This window comes from Acomys minous (genome assembly GCF_964271855.1).
Source record: "Acomys minous genome assembly, chromosome: 5".
Taxonomy (NCBI): Eukaryota; Metazoa; Chordata; class Mammalia; order Rodentia; family Muridae; genus Acomys; species Acomys minous.
In genome coordinates, this window is record NC_140494.1 from 43,572,946 (window position 1) to 43,584,290 (window position 11,345).

The 11,345-nt window shown below is 46.8% G+C and overlaps 1 long non-coding RNA gene across 1 annotated transcript in view; it reads left to right on the forward strand.

Annotated features, from left to right (window-relative positions):
• Positions 1–5,312: 5,312 nt before the first annotated feature.
• Positions 5,313–11,345, forward strand: part of LOC311597763 — a 9,387-nt gene continuing 3,354 nt past the window's right edge. The window contains exons 1-2 of the long non-coding RNA XR_014779342.1: positions 5,313–5,540; positions 8,934–9,126. This is a non-coding gene — a long non-coding RNA (uncharacterized lncRNA). The remainder of the gene's footprint in view (positions 5,541–8,933; positions 9,127–11,345) is intronic.

Consider the following 11,345-nt stretch of genomic DNA (forward strand, 5'->3'; position numbering starts at 1 on the left):
ACTGGGCCAGGAACCACAGTACAATGCAGGATAGAGTCTTAACAAGGGCTCAACATGATCTGGGACATCCATGGAGGTGGGGTGCATGTGTAAGCGAAGGTAGCAGAAATCATTCTCAGCCTTTGTGAGTAAGGGGACTGAGAAATGGGCCGTGCTCTCCAGATGGACAGTGCCGGAGAGGCAGATTCGGGCACAATAAGGAGAGTCCTGAAATACCTGATGATGAGTCTGGGTCTCGGTTACCCCTTATACACTACTTTGCACAGTTTCTTGTATCTGCCACTGTTTTGAGAGACAGCTGCTAAGCTGGCATTCCAGTACCAGAGCAGTTGGCAACTCTGCCCTCCTTGAAAGTGAAAGGGCTGCTAGACACCCATGTGTGGGGTGCACGGGTCCCGAGGTTCTTCTTTTGCGTTGGTGACAAAGTAACAAATCATTGTCCATCACCCACGAGGCACCCCTCCCATGCCAGACACCCTCGTGGCCTTTATCTGACCCGTGTCCAGGACGTGCCTGCCTCGCCATCATTCTGGTCCTGGGAGCCCAGATATCTTGTCACCTGTATGTCTGGTTCTTTAGATAGAAGGTAGAAGTCTAACAGCCTGTCCCCAGAGTATCAAGTTAAAAGAATTTTATTAACTGAACCTGGACAAAGAGAGTGTGATGCGTTTGAGAGTGTGATGCGTTTAGAGGCCAGGCCTTCACTCCAGGTCATGGCAAAGCAAGAAAGGAGACAGGCAGTGAGTTCAAAGGTGGCATCCAGCAGGCAGTACTATAAGGAAACAGGAGGGGTCGCTTTAAGCTCTTGAGTGGGGTTGGAGAATGGGAAAGCAAGAAGTCAGCCACTCCCCATTTCAATTTTCTTTGAGGTAGAGAGACTGGGTGTTTTGAGCCACTGACTTGAGCCATGTCAGTGTGGGACAGAACTGGAAGGTATGTCTTGAAGGCAGCGACCTGGACATTGGGTAGCATGAGGAAACTCAGTCCATGCTTAGAGTGGATGCTGAGACAACCTGTGCTCTACCGGGGCTCAGGACAGTTACCTTGGAGACCAGGCTGAAAAAGTGTAGGCGTATTGTTGCTGCTGCACTCCAGTGCTTTATTCTACTTACGACAGCATGAAAGTTACTTTATTATTTGTTTGTTAATAATGTGTGTGCATGTGTGTGAGTGTGAGCATGCTCCTGTGGAGGCCAAGCACATCTTGTGGGAGTCGTTTCTCACCTTCTACCGTATGGGTCCTGGTATTCCAACTCAGGCCATCAGTTTTGGCAGCATGCATCTTTACTGTCTGAGTCATCTCTCTGGCAGCTTGTAGCAGCTTTTATTCTGAATAATCCTTTCAAGGATGTTTGCACAGTAAACAGCCTTGGCCTCTAGATACAAGTTCCCATCATGCCCTAGGGGCAGACTGCTTCATGAACAGGACTATGAAGCCCCCCCCCCATCTCTGCATAGGAGAGAAAACATGTAGTATTTGTCTTCCTGGGTCTAGGTTTTTACATCAGTTAATATAATAATTTCTGATTCTACCTATTTTTCCTGACAATGCTGAAATTTAATTTTGTTTTGTGGCTAAATAAACCTGCATTGTGTGTATATGCTACAGCTAGATTTTTTAAATATCTGTAGATATATGCATTGAGGGGTGGTCATGGAATTAGATGGGGTACCATGAGAAGGGGGAACGATCTTGGAGGAGGGGAGCGACAAATAGAAGGTAACGGGTGGGATACAGGTGAAATATAACAAAAGGGGGTACTATTTTGGGAAGGAGGGGACTCACAGGAGGGATCCAGAGGGACAGGAGAGGACAATCAACAAAAGTGAAGTATGTACGAAAGTGCCATAATTAAACCCATTATTTTATATGATAATTTTGTAACTAAATTGTTTTTAGAGATGAGGGAAACTACAACTCCCTCTCTGATAAAGTTTGGGTGGCTACAGTAACCTCATAAACATGAACCTTCCTGGGGCTGGAGAGATGGTTGCGTGTTTAAGAACACTTGTTGCTCTTCTAGATGGTCTAGGTTTGGTTCCTGGCACCCACTTGGTGACTCACAACCTTCTTCTGACCTCTGAGGGCACCCTGCACACAGGTGCTGTGCATATTTGTAGGCAGAGCACTCAGACACCTAAGATAAAATAAACAAATCTTTTAAAAAAAGGTTTCTAAGTGAAAGCTCCTAAACTCTAGGTTCTCAGTTGTGTCATAACTGTGATGCTGTGCACACAGTCCAGTACAATGCCACCCACAAGGCTGGTAGGAGTTGATGTGAACATGACCCTTAACCTCTCCTGAAGTGTGTAAAAAAGCCCTATCATGTCTTCTACCAGCATCTATGTAACCATGACAACCAACTTGGCTTAAAGGTAGCATAAAATCTCAGACCCATTGTAGTTCCTGATGCTCATATGTACTTATATGTAAGTACACTAGTAAAATAGACTGACAAAAGCAACTTAAGGGACAAAGGTTTTATTTTGGTTTATCATTCAAGCACATGGTCCATCGCTGTAAGAAAGTCAAAGAGGATCTTGAAGTGACTGGTCACACTGTGTTTGTTCCAAATTGGGGGAAGCAGAGGGTCATGAGTTTATGCTGCTCCTCAATTACCTTTCTCTACCTCTGTGTCCAGGGAATGTGCTACCTACAGTGGATGGGTCTGCCCAGTCATTTATGGAATCAAGGTAACCTCACAGGCATGCCCAGAGACCCAGCTCCCCCCCAAAAATTTCAGAATCTATGAAATTCACAATTAAAGCTAACCATCACATCATTTGTATTATAATAGAAAGATGACTAGTAGCATTGAGTGCTGGTTATGAATGTGAATCCTAGTCGGTCACTACATTTATAATAATGATGAGCACGTTACTAATAGCAGCGACTAGTCTGTTGTTAGTCTGACCTATGCCTAATCTGTTTAGGTACTTCTGGGACACTGATACATACTCCTCTCATGTCACCCCACTGTGTTTTCACAAGAACACATTCAAGCAGAAGCTGTCATTGCTGCCAGATGAAGCCACCCACGAAGCTGGAGGTACTGCTGGGCTAGCGAAGCCTGCATGGAGGCTGCACTGCTCTGAGGAAGTTCCGGGGATGGGTGCTTGCTATGCAGGCATGAAGACTTGGGTATGAATCCCCAGAACCCATGTAAAAAGCTGGGCATGGCTGCACGTGCACGGAACCCCAGCAAGGGAATTAGAGACAGACAGATCCCAGGAGCGTGTGGCCAGCCAGCCCGCCCAGCTGGACCAGGGAGCTTTCAGGGAGAGACTCTGAAGGGAAGACTCCTGATGTCCACATTTGGCCTCTTCATGCATGGTAGTAAACATACATGTGTATCACACACACACACACACACACACACACACACACGGCCAAGGGCAACTACCAAGCATCTGCGCCATTCCCTGTTTACTCCGTAATTGTCTCAGGGGAGATGTCAGGGTTGTTTGGAACACAATCCTAGACAGCAGAGGAGGAAAGAGCTAAAGGGGAGTGTCAGGATCTGCCACTTACTGAATGCCGTTCCCAAAGCCGTATGTTGAGCCCTAATCACTGAGATGGTACCCGTGAGGCCTGCGGGTAGTGATTAAGACGCACAGGAAGAGGCGCATGCGTAGAAAATGCACCTTCCCCCAATTCCACCCCCAACTCCACCGCACCCCAGACCCCAACCCCTGTCAAATGAGAATGACAAACACACCGATCTGTGAACCAGGAAGCAGCATTCGCACACCAGGACCTGTTGGCACCTTGACCTTGGGTTTTTCCAGCTTCCAGAACAGTGGGAAATGAATTTTCTAAGCCATCCAAGCCTGCGGGTTTCTATAAAAGCAGCCGGATGGACTAAAGTAGAACCATGCAAGCAAATACTGTTGCCGGGAAAGCTAAGCAAAGAGGAGAGGAAGAGGAGGGGGGCGGGGAGAAGAAAAGAGGAGGGAGAAAAAAAAAAAGAAGAGTAGGAAAGGAGAAGAAAGGAGAAGGGAGGAGGAGAAATCGAGTTGCAGGGGTGGGGGCGGAGGTGGGGCGCTTGAGTTCCTTTTCCCCTTGGCCTGCCTGCCTGCCGATGGGGAGTGGAAGGTCTCTGCGACACCCCCAGAAGTTGTAAACATGGAGCAATGTTGTGCGTGTCCAGCTTCCCTAAGACTGCAAACACAGAATTACAGAAGTTGCCCATCTGCCTCTGATAAGCCACACACAAAAGGGTTCCCCCTCTCAGATCCTCAAACTGCAGTTTCCAAGCTGTGGGAACCTTGTGCTGACAGGCTTTGGGAGGAAGGATCTCAAACAGGAAGGCGTCTGATTGTACTTCCTTCGCTGCCCAGGCCCAGGGGGCTCCTCTCTGGGAAGGCTCTGATGGCTGCGGGAGGAGACACTGCAGGAGGTGGGGTTGAGGGTTACTGGCAAGCCGGGCTCTTTGCCAACAAAAGCTTCAAAGTTAACAACAAACCCCAAGGTGAATTTTTATGATCACCAACAGCTGCTTGAGAAAAAAAAGAAAAGAAAAGAAAAACCAAAACAAAATTGCACACTCAGCTATAAGGATGTTCCGAAAGAGGACATGTTAGCATTTATTCCGACCTCGATTCATTCTTCTCTTCAAGTGCTGTTGAAATGTTTTCTTAGTCTCTGCTTCAAGGCAACCCAGTTAGAGCCAAGTGCACCATGTGGTTAGGGCAGTTCCCCTCTGGTTTCCTGTTGGCCTTTTAGGGTGACATTCCTCTCTCTACAGGCCCACCAGCCCCTTACCTCAAGATGAGCCAGCCTGTGCTCTTTCATCCTTGCTTTATGTTTTCCTTGGGGTAACCAGGGCTCTCTCCCACCCTACTGGACGAGGGCTGTTTGCCCAAGCTCCTATGCTTGCAAACACAGATGGTCCAAACCAGAGCAACGGTGTCCCCCATGCAGAGAGTGCACAAAGTTTGAATTCTACAAGTTGGAATCTGAAATGGGTGGGGACAGACGTGACTGCAAGTAGGTGCTCATGCTGCCCACTTGAGAGGGAAAATCATGTGACACTTTGTCACAAAACTCTCTCCATCCAGGTTTGAGAAGGTCTATGTGCTAGAGGGAGCCGGGTTCTCACCTTCTGTGCCCCTAGTTGACTGAAACCGTGATCACAGGTGTGCGAGCAGGTTAGAGACACTGGCCTTTTAACGGACCCTTGAAAGGAGTGTCTTCATGGATGGCATCTCCCATTCCTCTGCAGAGATGAGTATGAGATGTTGAAAGGTGGATAAGGGTAAGTGTCAATCAATGGCATGGACTCGAAAGCGGGTCCATGCTTGCTTCACATCAGTTGCCATTACGGAAATATGGAGATCATTTTTATGTGCAATTTTAAAAAAAGATTTATTCATTTATTACAGTGTTCTGCCTGCATGTACACCTGCACACCAGAAGAGGACACCAGATCTCATTACAGATGGTTGAGAGCCACCCTGTGGTTGCTGGGGATTGAACTCAGGACCTTTGGAAGAGCAGACGGTGCTTTTAACCTCTGAGCCATCTCTCCAGCCCCCATGTGAGCATTTTTTTTTTTTTTTGGTGTGTGATTATTGTACAGGAAACTATAACTTGAATCAACCCCAGTGATCACAGACGAGCCACATAAGAAGGTAGTAGTTGTGCAATTGTTGTGACATAGGTGGAGGATATAGTGTTTTCTTGCTAAAAATCTGGTGTACAGCAGAGAGAGAGGGGGGGGGGAGGGAGGAAGGGAGAGAGAATACATGTGCTCCTACAATTGAGGTTGGCAGAGGACAACCTTGGGATCAGTCCTCCACTGTTTGAGAAAACATCATCTCTCTGTTGCCACCGTGGACACCAGGCTAGCTGCCCCGCCACTTTCCAGTGATCACCTCATCTTCTTGTAGGCTCACTGGAATGAGGGACTGACACACATGGGTTCTGGGGATCCAAACTCAGATCCCTCCATTTGCACAGCAAGTGCTTTGCCCACTGAGTGAGTCGCCTCTCCAGCCTAGGAAATATTTCTGAAGTGCCAGGGCTTTAAACCTTAAGATGGAAGACAACGCCACAAAGCTCACCACCTCATCTGTGGCTTTTAATTTAAAACCGCTCCTGTAGCTCTACCATTAAAATTTGGGGGTGGGGGCACTGAAAACAAGGAAGGCTTTAAAATGTAAAAACACAGGACTTATTTATAGCACAATCCATTAAGATTAATTCCTTGAGATCATCACATGTGGTAACCCCCCAATACTATGAGCACACAGTCAGTTAGAAAAGCAATAATGATGATGATGGAAGTGTCTTGGCCAAGGTCCTCCAACTATTCAGTGGTAGCCAGCCTGCATTTCTTGGTGAGAAGGTATATTAGTCCATTTTCCATTGTTGTTACAAAATACCTGTGGCTGAGCAGTTTAGCAAGAAAACAGGTTTATTTATCTCATGGCTTTGGACTCTAAAGGTCCAAGGTAAGACAGCCTCATCTATCAAGCCTCCAGTGGAGGCCTCATGAAGGATGACCCTCACAGCACCAGGAGCCTGTGTGACAGCACTCATCTGGTGAAACTGGGAGCTCCTTTTGTGACATACCCTCATGGTAACCATGGGTCTGCACAATTGACGGCAGCCTCCAAGCAATCTAGTCACTACCTGCCTGTCCTTTTCCTCAGGGTTCTAGCGCCTCCATACAGAGGACCATGCTCCCAGCATATGAATCCTTGGAGGCAAACCACATTGAAGCCATGGAAGGCAGAAAAATCAGGACCATGGGAGCTGTGCTTGGCCACTCCTGCAAATCTTCCATCTAAAAACAAAGAAGGCAGAGTGGAAGCCATAGGCTCTATCTATATCAATGGGTCGGGTTGCACATACATCTAAAAAGGGAATCAAAGTTGGATGGAAATTTCTTAGAAAGATTTCATCAGAAGAGGAAGGATGAATGAGAGAGGGCAATAAAAATAGAATTCACTAAGTTTTTTGAAGGAAAGCTGGCTGGCTAACATTCTAGTCTTCATAGGGTTCCTTTTGTAAAAAAATGTATTTGATGTGTATGAGTGTTTGCCTGCGTGTCTCTTTATACACCATGTTTGTCTGCATGCATCTGTGTATACCATATGCATGCCTGGTGCCAGCAGAAACCAGAGAGAGGGTGCCAGATCCCACTGAGCTGGGATTTCAGGTAAGTTGCCGTGTGGGTGCCAGGAACCAAACAAGGTCTTCTACAAGAGCAGTAAGTCCTCTTACCCACCGGGCCACCTCTCTACCCCCTTATGCAAGCTTGTATGAAAAGGCAGAGCGAGAGCCACAGACACTGTGGTGGTGCTGAGCTGCAGTGTGTGCACCAGTCAACTGCAGGCGGAGAGGCTGGCATCTCCACCTGTGGTGTCAGTACATGAGAGCTCTGCAGGGGGCTGATGGTATGATTTTAGGAGAAGGAGAATGTCCATGAGAAGAGCAGGGCGGAGATGAGATGACCTGAATAGGCTCAGGGCAGAGGCTGGCAGTGGGCTGCTTCAGTTCCCTCGTAAAGTGTTTAATCTCAAGAATCACAGCCTACAGAACGCATGCTCTGCTTAAGTCACATTTGTCAGGACTACAAAGACTTCTGTAGTTTTGCCTGTCTGTAACTCACAACTCCTCCCCCTTTCTTTTGGTAACAGAGTGATACATACGTACATACATACATACATACATACAAACATACATACATACATACATACATACACACACACACTTCCTTTCCTATAGCTAAACAATGTGCCCTTTCTAGTCTTTATCATTTTAGACGTTATCTTCTGACTTCCTGTTGCAGCAGATGAGACTCTGTCCCTGCCACTCTTCCCTTCCTGTGTTTTTATCATCACCCATCCTGCCAAGATATGTCACAATAGTTTTAACCTTCTTCTGACTAGCGTCAGTATCGCTTACCACTGAGCCACCGGGTGTGCTGTAGTGTTCTTCCTGGGGTGGTGGTGGGGTGTCTCTGTCTCATTTTGTCCCCTGACTGAGTTTTCTCTGTATCTGCACTTAGCTTCCCTACCCCTAAATACAACAGCCATCTTAGCAAGTGCCCAGAATGTTATTTTCTACATGCTCATGCACTAATAAGTAACAAGAAGTAAGCAATTCCATGTTTCTCTCCAGGCCCTTCCCTTCTGGAAGCAGCAAGTCTCCTGTCTCAGTCTGGGTTGATTCCTTTTATAGCATGCTCACAGCAGGAATCTGGTTGTTGTGTAAATAGGTTCCTGTGCTTCTCTTTCCATCACCTGGGTCTTCCTGGTGCCAGCCTTCACATCATAAGATAGCCAAAGAGACCTGCCAACTGCCAACTTTAGCAAAAGACGTGTTCTCACTGTCATTGGTCTTCCGTCAGACAAAAAGATGGCCCCTGTGTCTTCTCTGCGAAGACAAGAAGCCAGGAAGGCATCACTGCTTCCTAGGGGGGTCCAGGCAGGCTGACCATACATGTCTACTGCAGGGCTGGCCCACAAGAAGACAGGCAGAGTGGTAGAACCTTGGGAACCAGAGGATCGGGTTCTCTCTAGCGAGTAGCTGCCTGATCTTAGGAGAATCAACCGGTGTCGCTTCACTACAGTTTACATTCCTCCCAATGGATTTCAAAGTGTAGCCAAGATTCCAGCTTTGCCCTGTGCCAACAAAATCGGGGGTTAGGGGTGAGGAATGGCTCATACTTGCAGCTTGCTCTTCCAGGGCAGCTGATGTTGGTTTCCAGAGTCTGTGTTAGGTGTCTTACAGGCAGCCATAACTCCAGCTCCAGAGGAGCGAATGCCTCTGGCCTCCCAGAGCACCTATACACATGTGTACATACCCGCATACAGAACACAGACATCCACATAATTAAAAATAAATATTTTTTAGATGCCACGATTACAAAGGATGATCTGACTTGAATGTAATTCATTCACCTCATGACTTCTGGCCCTAGGTGACTCCTGAAGCTTCATGAAAAGGGTCAAGGTATGAGAAACAGTACATCTCTCCTCTCATGCAAAGGAAGGCATGAGCTAACAAGTAGAAATCCATCAGGGAGGCTTCTTGGAAGAGGTAGCCAGCTGGGCTGTGTAGAAGGCTTCCATTATATGGTACAGCACTAAGCAACGGTTGAAGGCAGCACAGAGGTAAGTAAACCCTCCCTTGTATGATGTGTTACTACTAGGTCATACAATGATCTGTTAACTTCCCAAAGTGAGCTCCTAGGAGCCCTGTCGTTGGCTCATTCATTCATCCCCTCACTGTTCCTGCAAGTATTTATTTAATGACTGCAGTGTTTGAAGAAGTGAAATACCACAGTGACTGTGCCTGAGGGAGGCTGTTTCTACGAATGTTCCATTCCATTGGTGTGAGGTACGATAGTTCCACATTTGGATTTCAGCAGTCCTAAATAAAGTGTTATTGGAACACAGTCATGCTTATTTGTAAGTCATCTCCTCTCCAGTCGGTGCCACAGCAGCGGAGATCAGGGATGGAGACAGAGGGGTGTGCCCTACAAAGCCTCAGATGTTGACTATCTGGCCCTTTACAAAAAACATGCACCCCCACATTCTAGAACTGACGGCATGAATGACAGCCTACCTCACAAGTTACATCAATAATGTATCAAATCCTAACTGCTGCTGGGTTCAAAGGTCAAACTAATAAAGGAGGATTCTCTATGATACAGCAAATTCCTTAGAAGACACTGTGCTAAAATAACAATCAAAAATTAGACCAGTCATAGTAATTTTATAAGGTTTGGGGAAAAAAACCTCAAAGCTGTGCAAAGGAAGATAAAAACAGACTTTAATCTTATTACTCGTACATACTAAATAATTTTGATATTTATTCTTTCAAGACTTTTCTGTATATAAGGGTATTTTGTGTGTGAAATGTGCTGCAGTTAGGGTAGGGCTTGACTGCATTCATAAGGGCTCCATCTATCTATGTATTTATCTATCTATCATCTATCTATCTATCTATCTATCTATCTATTTATCAACCTATCATCTGTCATCTATCTATCCATTTATCTATCTAATCTATCAAAAAACTAAGGCCCATGAGGGATGATGCTTTCCCATCATTATTCAAGCAGCTGCTGGCAGAGAGGCAGGACTACAAGATTCCAAGCTGCAATTTCCTACCATCACTCCCCCCCCTCCTACCCCCCCCACTCTCCTCCCCCACCCCACCCCACCCCGCCTCTCTCTCAAACATCAACCCTGAAGCTGGTAAAGCAGTCAACGAAGGGAGTTTGTCATCCCAAGGAGTCCCCCATAACGTAGCAGGCCAGGGAAGAAGTACAATCTGGTCTCTTTGTGACTCCTGGGTCTACTTTTAAAATGGGATAGGGTGCAGCAACCGCAACAGCTGTGCTTGCCTGTTCCTCTTTAACTAAGTATTAAAAATATGCTTTTTGTTTAATCAGTGATTGAACCCAATAATGTTCCCTCAAGGCTTTGGAGCTCGCCTCTCTCCAAATGGTTTTATTTGCCAGAGCATTTAGCAATACCGTCTTTTCATTTGCATGTTTCATGTGGCCAGACGTCTGCTGTCCCTGCCAGGCATGAAAGATGAAGTGTTATCCACTGGGAGGGGACACTGTTGATAAGAAAGCCATCTGAGAACTGAGCCTGTTGGCATGGGGGGCGGGGGTGGGGGATGGGGAAGGAAGGCATCTGCAGCCTGGGAGTATGGTAAGGAAGAGAGTGAGCAGAGAGCTCCATGGAAAGTGCTCACGGAGGGACCACCAGACATCACACAGGAGAGCCAAGGGGACAGTCCTCTGCTCCCGCTCTCTGCAGCAGGACTTGGACCTCGAAAGGTACTAAAGGTGGCTGTGTAGTAGGATGGCCGGAGGTGGCTGGGTGGTGCTCGAGGGAGCACTCATCTTTGATTGTTCCAAAATGCTTCTCCTAAGGATATCTGAGACTGCCGGGACTGGAAGGGTCAACTGGGAAGGTCCGGAGCCCATAGCTGCCAACACCAGGAGCTGCCAAAGCTCAGAGATGGCAAGTCAGCATAGGTGTTATGGATTTGAGGAAGAGCACATAAATCTAATTTCATAAAAATAGCAATTAAAAAAAAAAAGGAAATCCTATGGTCTGTTATGACCACCTTAAAGTCACAAAGTGTTCCACCCGCTATGCCCACATCTTCCAATTCCTCTTGTGGATCCAAGAAGACTCCACCCCTGACCCCACTAGCCAGCTCCTAAGCTCCTCTTGCTAGCAACATCTGATCTAAGAGCCAAGGCTCATTGGTGCTAAGGTGTAAATGACTAATACGGCACTGTTGTAACTTACTTGACTCACGATTTTCAGCATTCAAAACACGTTACAATGACTGTGTTGTTAATAAT